The sequence below is a fragment of the Spinacia oleracea genome, chromosome 5, assembly GCF_020520425.1.
Source record: "Spinacia oleracea cultivar Varoflay chromosome 5, BTI_SOV_V1, whole genome shotgun sequence".
Lineage (NCBI taxonomy): Eukaryota > Viridiplantae > Streptophyta > Magnoliopsida > Caryophyllales > Amaranthaceae > Spinacia > Spinacia oleracea.
The window spans coordinates 86,988,351-87,009,776 of NC_079491.1; positions in this window are offsets into that span (position 1 = coordinate 86,988,351).

Here is a 21,426-nt window from a genome sequence, read left to right on the forward strand (position 1 = left end):
TCTCTCACCAATAAAAAGAATATACTATGTAATTCAAATATTTGGAAAATGGAAAAAGTCACATTCTGAAAATCATTCCTCCATAGTCGCACAACCCCCAAAGTGAGCCTAAGGTGTCAATACCATTGGCAAGAAAAATTAATGGCCTCAAGGCTTATGATCACATTGGGTCACGACTATCATGGTCCTCTCGAGCCACTCGCTCCTTGAAGTACTCCTAAAGTACGGACTAAAAGATTTTCCATGAATGCAACATGACGAACAATGAAAATACCCAAATCGGCATGCCATAAGGCTACCATGGGGGTAAAGCAATACACACTAAGACGGAAGCCGCACTAATGATTCTAGTCTTGTAAAAATGAAAATTCGATCTCCCCAACTAACTACCTTGCCAACATTAAGCAAAATGGCGCATGACAAATGAACACCCAAGGGTTAAAATCTAAAGTGTCAACCAACGAAAGTTATGGTCCAATTACCCTAAGTCTGAAAGTTGCTTGGTCAAGCATTATAGGCTTACGCCACGTCATTTTTTGAGTCTAGGCCACCTCCTTGTATTCATACAGGGGTTATAATCAGAAAAATTAATGAAAGTTCGAGTCTAAATCACAATTTCCAATTAAATCCCGTAAAACCGGAATCTGAAAAGAAACAAAAAAATTATTTTCGATGTAATTCTTTCATTAAATTTCAATAAAGTAGAAACAACATTTTGAATCTACGCTATTTGCACATTTTAAGAAACGACTAAATACGCCTGCAAACTAAGACAATTTAAAGGTCCACCCTAGGCCTACTAAAATTAAAGGTCCACCCTAGGCCAACTAAAATTAAAGGTCCACTATAGGCCTACCAAAATTAAAGGTCCACCCTAGGCCTACTAAAATTAGAGGTCCACTATAGGCCTACCAAACGAGGCTCACTCAGTCTCGCCTCGTGACTCAAAGACCACAACCATCTACCTTTTAGCCCAAATAAAAAGGGGACGAAATTTACCCAAGCAAAAAAAGAAAAAAGAAAAAGAAAAGGGAGAGAGAGAGAGAAAAGAGCGAGCCATGAAATACTTAGCCCGTACCTCCCAAAGAGCGAAATTTTTACCCAAGTAAACGAAGGGAAAGAATTGACCTAGCCCGTACCTTCCAAAGTGCGAAATTTACCCAAGTAAACAAAGGAAAAGAATTGATTCAACCGATCCAAATCATGCCACAAAAACTACATAAAGTTCTACGATGTCTACCCTTTCCAATCCTTATGTTCTTAGACGCCTTCACTCTGGGCGTCATACCCATTATTTCCAAAGCCCAAAACCTGCTCTTACACCACCATTAGTATAATGACCATATAACCTGTTTGGATACATCCTTAGCCGTCCCCATGCTACTCATTGGCCTTGGTCGATGTAAACTCATGACACTAGCACGAGGCTGCAAATTGTGAGTCCTAGCAGGTGTAATCCTCATGCTTGACTAATACCTATACAAATTATCCTATCTCATTCGACCCCTCTTTCAAGCCGTCTTGAATCACGAATAAAAAAAACCAAATGAAAAAGTACGTTCTATGCTTAACGTGAAAAAATTAAATCTAATAAAAAAAACATTGCGCACACAAAAAGAAAAGAAGCATTTAAAAAAGGAAAAGAAGCATTTAGCGCACAAAAAAGATTCGCAAATATTTGGCACGAAACGAAAAGGAGCAGCGCAAAAAGGCAGCCCATAACACGCTTTCAACGCCCAGACCTGGGCGCCAAAAATAATAACGCCAAGCCCTGGGCGCCGTTCTTGCTTACCACTTTTCAACTCCCAATTCCTAAAAGTGTTCGTATATTTTCCTATATACATGCGGAAGAATAACGAACACTTGGGGGGTCGAAGATCGTATAAAATACGCAAAATACGCGCGCTCCAAAATTTTCGTACACTTATTTCACCCTTTTTCAAACATTATGAGTCCACTTGAACGTACTTGTTTAAAATCGGCATTCTAAGAAACCATTTTCTGGCTAAGAACTACGCAAGACCCGATTCCAAATTAAATCTATTTAAGGCGGATACGTAGGCAATCCATGATTCGGTCCAACCAATTTGCAAAAATATTAAAGCCTATAGAATAACAAGAATAAAAAATAAAGTCCCTTATTGAAATTTAATTACTTGCAATCCAAGTCGAAAGAAAAATTTAAGTTAAAGGAAGAATCCAAGTCATCAAGATGCCAAAATGAGCACACATCGAAAAATAATAAGGGCACGTACCCTTGCCAGAAGTAGCACTCACACTCCTAGGCACTTAGCCAATACTCAAAAGATCGCATTGCCTCAATTAAATGGGGGCTAGCGCGAGCATCCATGACCTCTAAAATACTCAACTTGACCCTCCCTAAAGCAAAGTAACTCACTTAAAGATCTTCTTTCACCACTAGACACAGTCATAATCACCAACAAGTAGTAAAGGCAGTAAGCTTGCAATAAAGAGGATTGTTCTACGGCATCGCCCCATCGTTCCTTCGAACTCAGGGCACCCTTTCATGGTAATTCAAATGCTTGCGAATCCCCTTTGAAAAAAAATCAGACATTGTCAATAGGACTTGGCACTTAACCAAGGCTCACCCTACTCAAACATATGACACATGCATCTAAAACCGAAATCTGAAAGCATCATAAATGGGAAGAAATAATAGCAACTGGGGGCTAAAAAATTGAAATGAAAGAGCTAGGGAAAGAACTAAGTATACCTTGACCTTTTGTGCAGACATACACCAAGTAAATCTAAGTCAATTTGAAAATGGTTTATATTCCCGCAATTCTGGAAAAGATGGCCCTAAAAGCCCAAAGCATGTGCCACACGGGCACAAGTAATATCTTGACGCCTGCACCCTGGCTTCCAGCAAATCCTTAGACAGCATTCCAAAAATCGTAATAATATTTTGATTCACTCATGTAATCCTGTACGAACCCTTCTATAAGTCAACTTACTTAGGACACCTCGGATTGTACACAGTAGGACTCGGATTTCAAATAATTTTCAAAGACTCCTTCGAACATAATAAAGTGTCGTTGGTTTAATCTAAGTATGCGTTTATCTCGATGTTGCAAGTGAGTCAAAAAGATTTCTAAATATGATTATGGGTAAAGAAAGGCACCTAGCTTTTGGTCAAGGCACACTTCAACATGTGACTACCTTGACCATGGCAATGTCGCACAATACGACATTTACAAGAGAAGTAGCAAATCACTACTCGAACGTACCTCGCACTAAACGAGTATGGTTCAAACTATTCATGATCCACGTCACCATGAATGCATAAAAACGTATGCCAAGCATTATAGCACCAAGCCAACCCCGTAGCTACAATTGGGGGCTTGAGAAAAACACTCTAAAAATGCTCGAAATGATGATTTTATCGCAAATTCTCGACGCTAATGCTATACACACGTCACAGGGGCACACTCCTAAGCTTTAATCGTGTAAAACGAACCTTAGAATGGCTACAACCCCTCCCAAATTCTAAGCACTACTTAGAATATATAAAAGTCACCCCACTAACAAGGGTAACTGAAAAAGTCACCAAAACTCCGATCGAACTAAGGCGCCCGTTACACAGTCTACGTTGTTCCAAAGCAAAAGCGAAAGAGAAAAATCAAGGATAAAAACTGTCAAAATCTGCCCAGAAATCATTTTCAACGCCCAGAGCTGGGCGCCGATATCTTTAATGCCCCAGCCTGGGCGCTGAATCTCTCTGCTTGCCAAATTTTGCCCTGATATAAAAACAAGAAAGAAACATCTATGAATCCTCGCATTGAACGAAGTAATAAGCCGTGCACACCCACGCAGAAGGTGCTACACTTGTTCGAGCACCTAAACGAGGCGTGATGAAGTACTCCAATGCAAAAATAAGAAAAATGACATCCCAACACCGGTAGGAATGTTCTAAGACACGCTATTAGGCCACACAAGCCTATGTCGCACCATAAGTTCAACCATCCCACGGTACAAGTCTAAAAAAAAAAGAGTAAGGCATATTGCACTAATGCGGGCACGACCAAAGAGCATGTGTAAAAGAGGCAAAGACTACTTATCGCCCAAATTCAAAATGCAAGCTGTAGACACCTACTTTTGTCCCCATTCCCGAAAGGGACGGTTCGATAATGAGAACATAAATCTCCACTTGGCAACGCATCTCCTATAAAATAACGAATCTCGATCACTCTTTTCATTTCACCCGAACCTGCTATTTATAGAAACTTGCTAAAAATAGTAACTGCCATAATAGGTAGTTGTTAAAAGTGGCAAGTCATAAAAGATAGAAACCTGTCAGAATTAGGTGTTGCACTCCAACATAAATCCTAAAAGAGATAGAATTTGCAAGAGAAATCCTATTCCTATTATAATTCGAAAATAAGAGTTACGTATTGATTAAAATCCTAACGAACCTAGAGTTTGTAAGGGGGCCAGACGCATTCCGTCATGAAGTTAATACGCACTAAAAGACTCGGATAAGTCTCAAAAAATCCGGATTCTAAGGGTCCAAATGTGACAAAGAACTCGGCCCAAACATCATTTTCAACGCCCAGCCCTGGGCGCTGAAATTGCCTGGATCCCATTTTCAGCGCCCAGAGCTGGGCGCCGAAATCTTTAACGCCCAGCCCTGGGCGCTAAAATTACCTGGGTACGTGTTTTCTCCTAATTCTTCTTGGATTAGAGCTCTAAAATTCTATCTTTCCACGAACTCTTCCCAATAAATACAGCCCCAAATTCGACGTGAAAAGACACACAATTCATATTCTGAGTATTGACTCCAACCCCTAAGCCTAAGCCTCACGCTCCGAAATTGATCCCGCGTTCTGTCGCAATCGATCCAAAAATCGAACAGAACGTATCCTGTCCCTTGTAGCTGAAGGATTAAGCCCGGAAACTTGAGATTCGTTAAATAAAAGGAGAAATAGCAAAGCCAAAGTGGTTAGTTTTCTGAGAACCATGACGCACCTCTCAAGGGTGCGTCGTAATGTGTCCCTTCGCATGATTTAATCGCTTTCCTCGCCCTTTTATAAAGCTGTTAAACTATTAATCTGATTGTTCTATCACGTCTAGTAAAGATAATATCTTGGGAAATTGAACTATCATGCTAGGTCCCTTAAAACAATCTAAACAAGATAATCACGATCGATCTAGTATTATGTGTTGCATATTGTTAAAATCAACTCAGATTAGTTTAATAGTTAACGCATGTCCCTTCAATTATTTATGCTGAGCTAGTAAGGATATCCTGCCTCTGGAGTTATCGAAGAGCGAGTACTCCTCTCGGTAGTTACAGTCCCCCGAACCCTCAATCTCTACCCTGTGGGTGTACGTTGAGCGATCCCCACACCAGGGATCACAAGGGAACCTATGGCCGTCGTGGTCAAACATAATTGCACTCCCTTTATGTCACGATAACCGGGTTTTGTCAGTTTTTCTCATTGTCGTTAAAAACTGAATGGCGACTCCTATATTACAAGTCTATTGGGTGTAAACTCACAGGAAATCCAATTACACTTGATTTGACAAAAAGAAACGTCACACCCACGAGGGACGAGGTCACGCATTAGCCTCGTGCTTTTTCGACCCCCTCACAGTGGCGACTCCGCTGGGGATAGTGAAGGAAATACTCGTGCTCGTAGGTAATCAAAATAGCCGAAGGGTGAAACGATCCTACCCAGCGTTTATTTCCCCATCAAGTTGGGACGACCTGAAAATCAGCATATTAATGTGAACAGGCAGAACTGCATAATGAATCTTGGCTCCCTTAGGGAGTTGGGACTAAGGATACCCATCGCCAACCGGGGGGTGCATACGCTTTGAATGTTGTCCACTCGACACTTTCTCTAGTAGTACACCCGTCCCAAACCCAATCGCTCGCCCACTAGGTCCCTCTCATTGGTGCATGCCCCCTTGGCTTACATCGTGATTGGCCTCTTGGGCGAAATTCTTCTGTTGAAGGCACTACCTCGACCGGGGCATGTGTTGGATCTGCGATAGAAGCGGTACCAAGCCAGTGCAAATGCTACCCATTGAAGCCTATCATAAACTACATGACATATTATTATTTTGCCTCATGATGTAATGTTAGTTATGTGTAGCAAAATATGTGATTGTGTGTGACAAATAATGCTAGAAAACCAACGACCTTAAAAAAAATTGCCCAAACATTCATAAACCAATTAGCCAAAGAGTTATACCAAAATACGTGTTCCGCAAACCCGAACGATCGCCACAAAAATAAGCGACGCTCGGGATGGCCCGTAACGAATCCCACAAACGCTGTAACGCGTAAAGGACGTTATTAGGCAAGCACGCAAAATCAAAGTCGCATAAACAAAAAATATATGCAAACAAGAAAACGAGCACCAGCCAGGGACGCATTTTCAACGCCCCTGGCTGGGCGCCAATATTTCTCACGCCCTTCGCTGGGCGCTGAAGTTGCTGCCTGGCCTTTTGGTTAGGCACAGCAGCCTCGGTGCCCGCACATAAAAAAATACGTAGCAAAAACAAAAAAGAAAAAAAAACTTTTCGTAAAAATTGCTGCAAGGGCGTATTAAAAGGCACTCGATTCTAAAAGCGAATACAAAATAAAAATAAATAACTCTTTGTGTCGTTGTTAGGCCTCCTACGACGACAATGCTCGGCACCAAAACCGAACATGCTAATAACTATGAATGTCACACGGGCAAGTGTTTCGAAAATCCAAAGAATGACCAAAAGAAAAACCAAAAAGTGTACCAACAAAAGAAAGAGCGAAAAAACCAATAGAGAGAGTCAAAAGTCTAGACTAAGTAATGCTTGAAACTTTGGGGCCTAAACTTTAGCTTATCTTATGCATAGGGCTGGTCCTGCCACTTGGTGCCGATCTGAAAATCAAAGGTTAGTGCGTCTCGAAGCTACATCACCGACGCAAGGTTTAGTAACTCCAGGTTCCGTCCGTCATCCCTCATTTCAAGGATCTCCATTTCCCCAACCTCGATTCGCACCCTCAAACATGTCTATAGAAGAGCTACAGAACCAAATGGCCCAAATGACCCTACTCATGAACCAACTGAAAATGGAAAACGAATCCTTAGCGGCTGCGCAAGCCAAACATTTTGCATTACTGGTCATTTGGCCTCCTGAAACCGAATTAGTCCAAAAATTCATTGACAACCTGGACCCAATTTACAAACAACATCTTAGATACTTGGGCCTTGATACCTTCAAGAGGGTTTATGATGTAGGAATAAAGATCGAGGATGACCTCACACAAACAGTACAAAGCAAACATGCATACAAGAGTAGCACTTACTACAGGGGCCCCACGCCCCAAGCCCAAGAGGTCCATGTTGTGGAAGAAACCCCAGCCCAGAGAAGCCCTGGAAGATGGATCCGAGATCGAAAGTTTTCCCCACTCGGGTCGACTTTGGTGCAAGCCTTCGAAAGACTAACCAATCAAGGAAAGTTGAGGCCTATAGGCCCCACCCCTGACCCTCTTGTCAAAAGTAAATATTGGGTCGAAGGTACTTACTGCAAGTTCCATCAAGGAAAAGGGCATGACACTGAAAATTGCTGGAGTCTAAAAAACACAATCCAGGACATGATAGAGGATGAAATAACACCTCTCCCCAACGTTGGCAAACCCAACAACAACAAGAGGCCACTCGGTTCTTGTCACATCTCTCTTGACCAACTAGAAAATATGAACTTTGACCCTACGACGTATATTACGCCCCCAAGGTGCACCACTCGCCATGGTCCCTATGGATCAAATCGAGAGAGAAGTGTGCAGTGTGTGGGATGATGATGCTGAAGATATCTACCTGTCTCAAGTATCGGGCCAGGACCTCTTTACTGAAACTTGGCCCAGATCTGGAATTTTCCATGACTGTCATACTTTGGATGAGGCACCCCACCTCGCCAAGACTGAAATAGCTGAAATATTGGACAACTAGGCTCTATGGGTATTGTTTAAAGAACCGAGGCCTATGGAGGATGAGACTGTGATGACTACCCTAGCTTTACAAGATGAAAGTTTCGATCCAACCCGGTTAATCTCTCCTGCATCGACACTAGAAGAGGCCGGGAACGGATGGGTGAAGACATATTAGTGGGTCAACACAAAGGGAATAGAATTCAAGATGAGTACCGGCGAAGGACCAAAGTTTTACGAGACTAAACCCAAAGCTTGAGCCATAGAGAGCACCTTAGTAAAGAAAAATGCCTAGTAGTTCTTTAGATTGATAGAATAAATAATAATAAAGGCTTTAGATGGTCCTAAGACCCCTTAGAATGTAGGCAAATTTTATTTCAGTGTGTTTTCCTTACTTTCCAAATTAATAAAGGCGTAAGATTTCTCCTAAAAACTTTTATTCTAACACTAAATAAGCACTAAACGTACTTGCAAATACAAAAAAACAAAGAAGCGGCCCACTCTAGTCCCAATAAACAAGGCCCACTCGGCCTTGAATCGTGACATTGAAATTCAAAAAAAAAAAAAAAAAAAACCCCAAAATGAACCATACTATCATATTGCCAAAACATAAGGGTCTAACCCATGCAACTCAAAGAAATAAAAAAGGAAATCAAATCCAAACAATGCAAATGTTGCTTAAAAAAAAATTCATAAAAAATAAACATCGCCCCCCACGTCAAGGCGCACCTCAACCCACTCAAAAAGCCTACACAAAGATCTTCATATCTTCCGCACACTAACCCCATTCTCAAAACCGTTTCAAGTGATGAATAGAAAAAATTAACCCGGACAAGAATGTGTCTCACGCTAACAGTGAAAAAAGCCTCCGAAATAGCGTCAAAATCGATTTCAATACGAGTAAAAAAGTAAAACAAAAAAAAGAGAAAATAAATAAATGCAAGAACATGTGAAGCAAAGCGTCGAATAAAGACCGCCTAGAAATCATTTTCAACGCCCAGGGCTGGGCGCCGAAATCTTTGACGCCCCAGCCTGGGCGTTGAAACTATCTGCCTGCCTAATTTTTCCAGAAGTGCTCGTCATTTTATCCGCACATAACGGAAAAATAACGAACACTTGGCGGGGTACAGCACGTATTCGGATATGCGTACCGAAAAATAGCCATACAAAAAACGAAAAAAAAAACACATGGAATTCCGTGTGCAGATACACGGCTTACGGCAAAAACAGCAGATTAAAATAATGATAATACTTCATTCATTTCACCGATTAAATAATATGTTTCCACCTTAGAGCGTATCTATTAAAAGTCGGCATCCTAGAATTTATTCTAGCTAGAACTACGCGCGACCTGATTCTAAGTTAAAATTATTTAACAAAGATACGTAGGCAATCCTATTTATGGATTCGGTCCAATCAAGTAAAAAATATGTATACGTTGTGCAAAAGTGTTAAGACATATGCAAAAAAAAAAAAAAAAGAGGAGAAGCAAAAAATGAAAGTAAAAATAAAATACGCCTTTATTAAAAAATGATAAGAAGGAAAACAAAAGTGCTAAGGAATAAAAAACAAACACAACTGAAATAAATAAAGGGCACCTACACCCTAGCAAGAACTACACTACTCTAGTTCTTCCGGATCATCAAATAAAGTCTTGTAGAGGGCAATGTTCGCGGGGTCCACCACCACAGGTTTCTGCGCTGCCCCTATATCAATCTCCATAAGAACCGGCTCCTGGACACTAACTTCCAAAGATGCCAAGGCTTCAGAAACATTCTCAGTTTGAACAGTCATAGCCCGCTCAGCCTCAAGGGCACGAACAATGGTGGGGGAAGAAGTATCAACATCAACTGGATTAGTCACTGGTTCAACTAGCGGCTGAGCTTTCCTAACCCATACTTTGTTCCGGCGACAATCTCCGCGAGAGCTTGCATTTCTTTTAGCAACGGCAGGCCCCTTCATGTTAGGCATCTTCTTCGGCCTAGAGCTGGAACGGGGAGGAATTTCCTTTCTCTTTCAATCAGGACGAGCTTTCACGGTCTTAATACCATGGGTGCGATGATTGGAAGAGTCACGACCCTCATACCTAACCCGAATATGAGGCATCAATAGCTCAGCCTGCTCCCCATTTCGAGCCTCGGTCCTTACAACTTTATCATCGGAACTCATCCACAACTTGTAGTTTTCAGAAAGACCCACAAAGGCATTTGTAGCCACGGCCCAACGCGGGAGACCATAATAATACATAGCCCATGCTTGAACCCGTGCTTGTGAAAAGGCCGCTACTTTAGGTGGTACTGTATCAGAAAATGGGATAGTCTGCCTTAAGCCGTATTGACGCATGACTCGGTAACGAAAGACATAAATGGGCCGAGATAGCCCCAACAAAGAAACATAAACTGACACATCAGAACCCCCCGTCATAGTAGTCAAACCCCACCACGGTACCACCCATTTAATAGAACAAATACCATGAGTGAAAAAGGAAGTCCACTCGGCGTCGTCCTGGCCTCGGTGCAAATACTTTCGGTTACCCAAGGCTATAGGGCGATAATGTTTAGGATCGGCAGGAATTTCTAAAAGCCTAAGTCGTTCCATGAGCCAAATCTGCAAAAACGGGTATGATTAGATCAAAGAATAACAAAAAAGCAAACGAAACCTGCGGCGCAGTTTCAACGCCTAGGACCAGGCGCCAAAAATTCTAACGCCCAGCCCTGGGCGCTGAAAATAAGCTCCAGGCAGGACGAACGAAAAAATATAAAAAATATGTGTGCGCAAAAGAAAGATCGATTACCTGCAGCAATAGGGGGCTCCCCTTAAAATATTCAGATTTGGCATCCTTCTTCAACTCATCCGCACTCAGCAAAGTCTCGGCAACAACCAACGGCATAATAGAATAGCAACTTTCCATCTGGCTAATCAAGGGGATCAACCTTATGTCACCGAACTCGCCATTGTTATTCGACAGCAAATAATGATTCAACAAGCAAAATACAAGGGCTCGAATGTTCAATTTCTGTTCGGTCATATTTTTACTAGGTCTAAAGTGATGTTTTACAAGCTTTGCCAAATTAACCTCATCACCCACAACAATCTCAGCAAGCATGTTAGCATCTAGTCCTAGGAAAGCCCCTATGGTTGTTTTACCCTCTTCAATGGTGCCAGGGGTGGCAGGAGTAGCATTAGTAGGATAACCAAGGGTCGCAGCAAATTCATCTGGCAAAGGACATATTTCATTGCCCCGAAAGACAAAAACATGGTGATCGGAATCCCAAAAGCTCAGGGCTGCATACAGAAAGTTATAATCAATATTAATTTGTTGTAAGCCTAAAAGTACCTCTAAGTGGTATTCTTTCAACAAAGCCTTTTCTGTAGGAGTGAGGGCTCTTAGCCAACGCCTGACAGCTCGTTGAAGGGAGAAGGGAGGAATCGACATGACAAAAGCAAGGAAGAATTAAAGCTAAGTAATTACGAGAGAAAGGAAGATTGAGAGTGATGGAAAAGAAGGACGTATATAACCCCTAAATATACCTGAAGACATCAAGTGACATCCTGATCCCATTCGGAAGCGTTAAGAAATCTGAAAACCAAAAATTGCCAGGATAAACCTTTCAGCGCTCACGGCTGGGCGCCTAAATGATTAACGCCTAGCCTTGGGCGCCGAAAATGCAGCCCAAGCCCCGGATCTCGCGAAACGCGGAACAGGAAAGGACTTAAAACCGTGTTGGTAGACACGAGGCCCTATTGAAATCAAGATCAAGCCCAAAAGCACCTTTAGCACCCAAATAGTGAAAATAAATGTTAAAACTTGTCGAAACTTAGACTCGTCTCAAAGAATATACGTGTACATTTTTTCAAAACAAATATAAGCAAAATAAATATCAAGGTCATTCTTCGAAACACCAAAAAAATATTATTAAGTCGTTGGTTTCTCAAAAAACAAAAAGTGTTTGTTTGTCAAAAGATTAATCCGGGCCAAGCTAAATCTGATATTATTGAAAAAAAAAAAATTTGTCGCTCGGAAAACGAAGTCGCACTCCACGATTTCGTCAAAATAGCATACCACTATAAAGGTCGCTCGCACATATGAGCACGATCCCAAACATGATTAAAAGACGTTATAAAATACGTACCTCTCTTGGCAAGAAATGACCGTCGAGCACGAGTGCTTGGGGGCTCGAAAGAAAATATATACTCCAACGAAGAGTGTGCGAAGTTAAAATCATATTCCCGGACTACGCTATACACGGTCCCATGTTTGGATAATCTCAAAGAAAAAACGGATTTCGACCTCAGAGTAAAGGTCGTCGTTGATACTTGTACATGGTCCTTTGATAAAAAACCAAGTGGTGGCAAAATCGAGCCGTAAAAACTAACTCAAAACCATGAAGGAAGATGACCACAAAACAATGGTCCGTCTAAGCACGTTGTCAACCCACATTCAGGTTACAACTAAATCCGAGCATCCCTCGAAAGAATTCGCTCTTACAAGAATGAATAAAAGAAATTCTCAAAACAAATCACGATAGGGACTTGCCCACCTCAATTGGGCAAGATCTCGCCACGAACCACGCGAGTTCCAAAAAAAAAAACACGAATTCAGGGACGTCCACCCTCAGCGGACAGGGCTCGCCCACCTTCAGCGGGCGGGGTCTGCGTCACTAGCCGCGCAGGTCCTCAGTTTCGAAAAATAAAATCTTCAAATTCAAAATAGGCTCGCCATCTTTAGCGGCGGGTTCTACGTCACAAACCGTGTAGGTCCTTATTTTCAAAAAAAAGCAAACAAACTTCAAAACAGATTCGTCCACTTCTTTCGGACGGGGCGTCCACCCTTAGCGGACAGGCTCGCCATCTTAAGCCGGCGGGGTCTGCGCCACTAACCGCGCAGGTCCTTAGTCGCTGCAGCGATAACTTTTTCTGGTTTTCCCTTTTCCAAAAATTAAAGGATTGGTTTACCGTTTTTCCAAAAAAGAGCGATCTGAGTAGTTTTCCTTTTTTCCAAAAATTAAAGGATTGGTTTTCCGTTTTTCCAAAAAAAAGCGATGTGAGTAGTTTTCCTTTTTTCCAAAAATTAAAGGATTGGTTTTCCTTTTTTCCAAAAAAGAGCGATGTGAGTAGTTTTCCTTTTTCCAAAAATTAAAGGATTGGTTTTCCGTTTTTTCCAAAAAAGAGCGATGTGAGTAGTTTTCCCTTTCTCCAAAAATTAAAGGATTGGTTTTCCGTTTTTCCAAAAAAGAACGATATGCTGGATTTTCCTTCGTTTTACGTCCCATAAAAAACAAGGGGGTTTTACGTCAATAGCCGCGCAGGTCCTCAGTTTTCGAAAAATAAAATCTTCAAATTCAAAATAGGCTCGCCATCTTTAGCCGGCGGGGTCTACGTCACAAACCGTGTAGGTCCTTATTTTCAAAAAAAAGCAAACAAACTTCAAAACAGATTCGTCCACTTCTTTCGGACGGGGCGTCCACCCTTAGCGGACAGGCTCGCCATCTTAAGCCGGCGGGGTCTGCGCCACTAACCGCGCAGGTCCTTAGTCGCTGCAGCGATAACTTTTTCTGGTTTTCCCTTTTCCAAAAATTAAAGAATTGGTTTACCGTTTTTCCAAAAAAGAGCGATGTGAGTAGTTTTCCTTTTTTCCAAAAATTAAAGGATTGGTTTTCCGTTTTTCCAAAAAAGAGCGATGTGAGTAGTTTTCCTTTTTTCCAAAAATTAAAGGATTGGTTTTCCGTTTTTTCCAAAAAAGAGCGATGTGAGTAGTTTTCCCTTTCTCCAAAAATTAAAGGATTGGTTTTCCGTTTTTCCAAAAAAGAACGATATGCTGGATTTTCCTTCGTTTTACGTCCCATAAAAAAACAAGGGGGTTTTCTCGTTTAGCTAACCCTGAAAATGAGAATCTTTAAAAACATTTTTACCTCGTGATTGGGCTTGGCCAGGCCCAATTACACTTTATAGCTTTGATTTCGGAAACATCTGTAGCTACTCCCAATGACAAAGTGAGGGAGTTTCTACGCCTCTTTAGATACTTCCAATGACAAAGTGAGGGAGTTTCTATACTATCCGTTGACAAATCCCAATGACACGTGAGGGATGTGTCGACACTTCAAGTGATGACCCTTAAGTCAAATGTTATCACTTGGGGGCTCGTGAGACCCTCGCAAAACAAGTCACCTACACTATGGCTTGTGTGACGCACTCCGTCCAATACTTTGACCATCGTCTCATCCCGAGACTCCGTCAAAGTGGGGGCTAACTGTAGACACCTACTTATGTCCCCATTCCCGAAAGGGAAGGTTTGATGATGAGAACATAAATCTCCACTTGGCAACGCATCTCCTATAAAATAACGAATCTCGATCACTCTTTTCATTTCACCCGAACCTGCTATTTTTAGAAACCTGCTAAAAATAGTAACTGACATAATAGGTAGTTTTTAAAAGTGGCAAGTCATAAAAGATAGAACCCTGTCAGAATTAGGTGTTGCACTCCAACATAAATCCTAAAAGAGATAGAATTTGGAAGAGGAATCCTGTTCCTAGTATAATTCGAAAATAAGAGTTACGTATTGATTAAAATCCTAACGAACCTACAGTTTGTAACGGGCCCAGACGCATTCCGTCATAAAGTTAATACGCACTAAAAGACTCGGATAAGTCTCAAACACTCCGGATTCTAAGAGTCATAATCTAACAAAGAACTCGGCCCAAACATCATTATCAACGCCCAGCCCTGAGCGCTGAAATTGCCTGGATCCCATGTTCAGTGCCCAGAGCTGGGCGCCGAAATCTTTAACGCCCAGCCCTGGGCGCTGAAATTACTTGGGTACGTGTTCTCTCCGAATTCTTCTTGGATTATAGCTCTAAAATTCTATCTTTCCATGAACTTTTCCCTATAAATACAGCCCCAAATTCGACGTGAAAAGACACACAATTCATATTCTGAGTATTGACTCCAACCCCTAAGCCTAAGCCTCACGCTGCGAAATTGATCCCGCGTTCTGTCGCAATCGATCCAAAAATCGAACAGAACGTATCTTGTCCCTTGTAGCTGAAGAATTAAGCCTGGAAACTTGAGATTCGTTAAATAAAAGGAGAAATAGCAAAGCCAAAGTGGTTAGTTTTCTGAGAACCGTGACGCACCTCTCAAGGGTGCGTCGTAATGTGTCCCTTCGCATGATTTAACTGCTTTCATCACCCTTTTATAAAACTGTTAAACTATTAATCTGATTGTTCTATCACGTCTAATAAAGATAATATTTTGGGAAATTGAACTATCATGCTAGGTCCCTTAAATCAATCTAAACAAGATAATCACGATCGATCTAGTATTATGTGTTGCATATTGATAAAATCAACTCAGATTAGTTTAATAGTTAACGCATGTCCCTTCAATTAATTATGCTGAGCTAGTAAGGATATCCTGCCTCTGGAGTTATCGAAGAGCGAGTACTCCTCTCGGTAGTTACAGTCCCCCGAACCCTCAATCTCTACCCTGCGGGTGTACGTTGAGCGATCCCCACACCAGGGATCACAAGGGAACCTATGGCCGTCGTGGTCAAACATAATTGCACTCCCTTTATGTCACGATAACCGGGTTTTGTCAGTTTTTCTCATTGTCGTTAAAAACTGAATGGCGACTCCTATATTACTATTCAATTGGGAGTAAACTCACAGGAAATCCAATTACACTTGATTTGACAAAAAGAAACGTCACACCCACGAGGCACGAGGTCACGCTTTAGCCTCGTGCTTTTTCAACCCCCTCACACAAGCCACACGACTTCTACATTAAGGATTAAAAGGTAGCAAAATATTACCTACCACTGAAGGGATAGCTCGCACCTACACGAGCGGAACCCCAAGGCATCTTTCTCGAAAGAACCTACAAAAATCGTACGCCAAAAGGAAGCATCCCAACATGCATACTTGGGGGCTCCAAGCTACGAAACGACCATAGCAAAATAAAAAATCTCGAAGAAAATGTTTGAACGATCGAAAGGGCACGATGCTTGAGCCCACTTCATGAATGTGCCTGAACCCTATCAAGCTTCTAAGCAAACTATTCAAAATCAGTCATAGCTCAAAAAAAAAAGATGAGTCAAGCGAACTGATTAATGGACCGCACGCAACGGCCATTCTATGAACGCTCGTTCGCACATACATCATTCTAAGTATCGAACATTCACGAACGCGTTCAAAAGGAAAAAATATATACGTTCAAAATAGCAACAAGAGCGATCAAAGTCTTACGTCTCAAGGTATGTTCCTCGGGCCATATAGACTCGGCCAACTATTGCAATAACTGTACACCTTAAGAGCGACATTTCCTTTAAATAATCGCCCCAAAGCGAAAAACACCGTAGTCCACCAATCGGCTATGGCTTCTCGAGAAAATCATCACATTCTAAAAATAAAGAAAAACAAAAGAGAAGAGAATACGTAGAATTTCCAAGTGAAATAAACGAATGAACAAGAGGCCAACTATGTCATCAAAAGACCAACCCAAACAATATTTTCAACGCCCTACTTGGGCGTGAATTATTTCTGACGCCCAGGCCTGGGCGCCGAAAATGAGCCCAGGCTCAAAAACAGCTCTGACATCTATAGGGCCCTGTCGTATCCATTCGACTCGAAAATTACCGATTTCTTTACTGAAAGTCGCACCTCACCACTTTGTCAAGAGTAGCACACCACTACAAATATCGCTCGCACTTACGAGCACGATCCCAAACACGATCAAGGACATTACAAAATGCGTATCCCCAAGGAACCTCTTTGACAAGAAATGACCGTCGAGCACGAGTGCTTGGGGGCTCGAAAGAAAATATATATTTCATAAGAGAGTATGCAAAGTTAATTCCCAGACTACGTTGTTCGAAGTCCCGTGTTTGGATAATCTCAAAATATAAAACCGGATTACGACCTCAAGACAAAGGTTGTCGTTGATACTTATACATAGTCCCCTAATCAAGGACCCAGGTAGTGGAAAAGTTGGGCCATAAAGACTAGCTCAAAACCATGAAAGAAGACGACCACGAGACTACGGTCCGTCTAAACACGTTGTCAACCCACATTCAGGTTGCAACTAAATCCAAGCATCCCTCGAAAGAATTCGCTCTTACAATAATGAATAACAAGAAATTCTCAAAAGAAATCACAAGAACAAATGAAATAGGGACTTGCCCACCTCAATCGGGCAACATCGCGGCACTTACCCCGCGAGTCCCAAATCGAAAAGACGAATTCAGGTTCGCTCACCTCCAGCGAGCGGGGCGTCCACCCTTAGCGGACAAGGCTCGCCCACCTTCAGCGGGCGGGGTCTGCGTCACTAACCGCGCAGGTCCTCAGTTTTCGAAAAATGAAAAGAAAATAAATTCTTCAAAAACAAAAAAAATAGGCTTGCCATCTTCAGCCGGCGGGGTCTACGTCACAAACCGCGCAGGTCCTCAGTTTTCGAAAAAATGAAAAGAAAATAAATTCTTCAAAAACAAAAAAAATATGCTCGCCATCTTCAGCCGGCGGGGTCTACGTCATAAACCGCGTAGGTCCTTATTTTCAAAAAACAACAAACAAATTTCAAAACAGATTCGTCCACTTCTATCGGTCGGGGCGTCCACCCTCAGCGGACAGGCTCGCCATCTTCAGCCGGCGGGGTCTACGTCACAAACCGTGTAGGTCCTTATTTTCAAAACATAAAAACAGATTCGTCCACTTCTATCGGACGGGGCGTCTACCCTCAGCGGATAGGCTCGCCATCTTCAGCCGGCGGGGTCTGCGCCACTAACCGCGCAGGTCCTCAGTCGCTACAGCGATAACTTTTTCCGATTTTCCCTTTTTCCAAAAATTAAAGGATTGGTTTTCCCTTTTTTTCAAAAATTAAAGGATTGGTTTCCCGTTTTTCTAAAAAAGAACGATGTGCCGGATTTTCCTTCGTTTTACGTCCCATAAAAACAAGGGGGTTTTCTCGTTTAGCTAACCTTGAAAATGAGAATCTTTAAAAACATTTTACCTCGAAAACATCTGTAGCTACTTCCAATGACAAAGTGAGGGAGTTTCTACACATCTTTAGATACTTCCAATGACAAAGTGAGGGAGTTTCTATACTATCCGTTGACAAATCCCAATGACACGTGAGGGATGTTCCACAAGAATTTGGAAGAGGAATCCTGTTCCTAGTATAATTCGAAAATATGAGTTACGTATTAATTAAAATCCTAACGAGCCTAGAGTTCGTAACGGGCCCAGACGCATTCCGTCATAAAGTTAATACGCACTAAAAGACTCGGATAAGTCTCAAAGACACCGTATTCCATGAGTCCAAATCTGACAAGGAAACATGGCCCAGACCCTATTTTCAACGACTGGCTCTGGGCGCCGAAGATGCCCTGGGCGCTGAAATTACCCGGGTACGTGTTCCTCTTCTAATTCTTGTGGGATTAGTGCTCTAAAATTCTATCTTTCCACGAACTCTTCCCTATAAATACAGCCCCAAATTCGACATAAAAAAACACACAATTCATATTCTAAGAATTGACGCCAACCCCTAAGCCTAAGCCTCACGCTGCGAAATTGATCCCCCGTTCTGTCGCAATCGATCCAAAAATCGAACAGAACATATCCTGTCCCTTGTAGCTGAAGGATTAAGCCAGGAAACTTGAGATTCGTTAAATAAAAGGAGAAATAGCAAAGCGAAAGTGGTTAGTTTTCTGAGAACCATGACGCACCTCTCAAGGGTGCGTCGTAATGTGTCCCTTCGCATGATTTAATCGCTTTCCTCGCCGTTTTATAAAACTGTTAAACTATTAATCTGATTGTTCTATCACGCCTAATAAATATAATATCTTGGACAATTGAACTATCATGCTAGGTCACTTAAATCAATCTAAACAAGATAATCACGATTGATCTAGTATTATGTGTGGCATATTGCTAAAATTAATCCAGATTAGTTTAATAGTTAACGCATGTCCCTTCAATTATTTATGCTGAGCTAGTAAGGATATCCTTCCTCTGGAGTTATCGAAGAGCGAGTACTCCTCTCGGTAGTTACAGTCCCCCGAACTCTCAATCTCTGCCTTACGGGTGTACGTTGAGCGATCCCCACACCAGGGATCACAAGGGAACCTATGGCCGTCGTGGTCAAACATAATTGCAGTCCCTTTATGTCACGATAACCGGGTTTTGTCAGTTTTTCTCATTGTCGTTAAAAACTGAATGGCGACTCCTATATTACTAGTCAATTGGGTGTAAACTCACAGGATATCCAATTACACTTGATTTGACAAAAAGAAACGTCACGCCCACGAGGGACGAGGTCACGCATTAGCCTCGTGCTTTTTCGACCCCCTCATAGGCTGCTGTGCGTGCGTGTGTGTTTGTGTTCACATACGAAACCTAAAGCGTATAGGATTCATTTAATGATTAAATTCCTAATCCTAAAAGATAAATTAATTAAATAAGAGTTCTACTAGGATTCTAATTTAATTAATTCGTATCCTAGTAGGATTCCAATTCTCTTTCCATGGTCTGGGTTCACAATTTAAAAAGAGTTTTCAAGTATTCAAAGTGACATTTTTGAGAGAAAAAATTCAGTCATATTATTGCCCTATAATACCCGAAAATTATAGTACCTTAAGGGCGATTCTAGTTGGTCAATCTTAAGGCGGATCCGGACGTGCTGTGGACTATCTACTGAGGGACGACACTTGGAGTCCTAAAGACTTGTTCTTGTTCGGTTCGGGCGCAGCTAGGGAGGGCACGCTACAAAGTGTATGCATCTAAATTATGCTATATGATTATGTGTAAATAATATGTTTCCTGACATTATGGTTTTTCCGCATGATTTATGTTTATTCATATGTATCATAACCTAACAGTGGTATCACGAGCCTCTTATTATTTTCATAATCTAAATTGCATGAACATGGTTAAATTTTACAAATTTGCAAAGAATTAAAGGGGTGATTAATTTTCGTAAATAATTGCAAATTGCGTTTATTTAATTATACGTACGTAGTTTTCGGCAGTTTCTTCGTTACTCATCCAAATCAAGTGATTTTTGTGTCAATTCCGCATGTAAATGGCATTCTAAAATTTTGACAAAATAAATATTTTTTGGCCGAACCCAGAATTCCCAAATTCGAAGCCTAACTATGACTTTTCGTAGGTTTTACTTTTCGAACGCAAAAGTTTGTAAATTTAAGATGTTAAATTAAGTATTTGCGATTCTTGTTGATAAATCTTGAGTTTTTGATTGACCTACAGTATATTTTTAACAATTGTGAATGCCTAGACTTGTTAATTATACAACCTAATTTGTAATTATGATTAATTTGTTGAAATTCGAATAATTTAGAATTGATTTGATTTTCTTAATTAATTAATAATTTAATTAGGAATCCATGAATAAAATCCACCATAAAAAATGTTAATTTATGTTAAATTTTTAATTTTTATGACCTAGATTTGAATCCATGTTAATCGAAAATTAATTAATTAATAAAATTTCAATTTTTCGCCCTAAAATTATGAAATTAATATGTTTTATTAATTTGTCATTAATTTTGAATTAAAAATTTTAAATTTTTATGAAAACGCTCATGAATGTTGCACGCACAAAGAAATGGAAGCTGCGTGTTACCCTTAAGAGGTGTTGTATAGTGCGGGCACGCGACGACGAGCAAGGGAGCTCGTCGCCCGTGCGGTACGAATGTGTGCAAAGGAGTTGGCCGTGTGTGCTATGCGATGGGCGAGGGCGAGGGGCAAGGCAAGCGAGCAGTCGCGTGTGGGCAGCAAGCGAGCTGCGCCACAGCGCGTACTGCCGCGCGCAGCGAGCGCTGGCCCGCGTGCAGCGAGTGTTGGCTCGCGTGCAGTGCCTTGCGAGGGTGAGCAGCGGCAGATGCGACACAGCACAGAGGCTGCGCGCATCGTGGCCAGCGATGGTTGCGTGTGCGTGTGGCCTATGGCTGTGCGTTGCGTGGTGATGTGCGTACCTTGTGTTACGATTAAATCGTTTTAAATTTTAATTTGAGATTTTCATTTCATGTAATTTTAATTAATTTTAAAATTAATAATTTAAATTGTTTTCTTGGATTTTAATTTTGAATATTATAATTATTATAAATTTTAATTTTTTCTAATTATTTTACTAAAATTAAAAACCTTTAAATTATAAATTTATATGAGCTTTAAAGTTTAATTAAATTTGTATGAGCTTTAAAGTTTAATTATAAGTGGATTCAATTATAAATTTATATGAGCTTTAAAGTTTAATTAAATTTGTATGTTTCTGGTTAGACTAGAAATACATTTTTATGTTTAAAATTAGTAAAGCATATGAATTTATTGGTTTAAGTGTGAGAAATTTTAGTCATAAACTCTTGATTAGGTCTACAAATCCTTTAAGGTTAAACAACTTGATTAGAATTAATAAGGACTGAATAATTGGTAGATTATTGGTGCCCTTGATTAATTGCTGCAAATATTTATGTGATG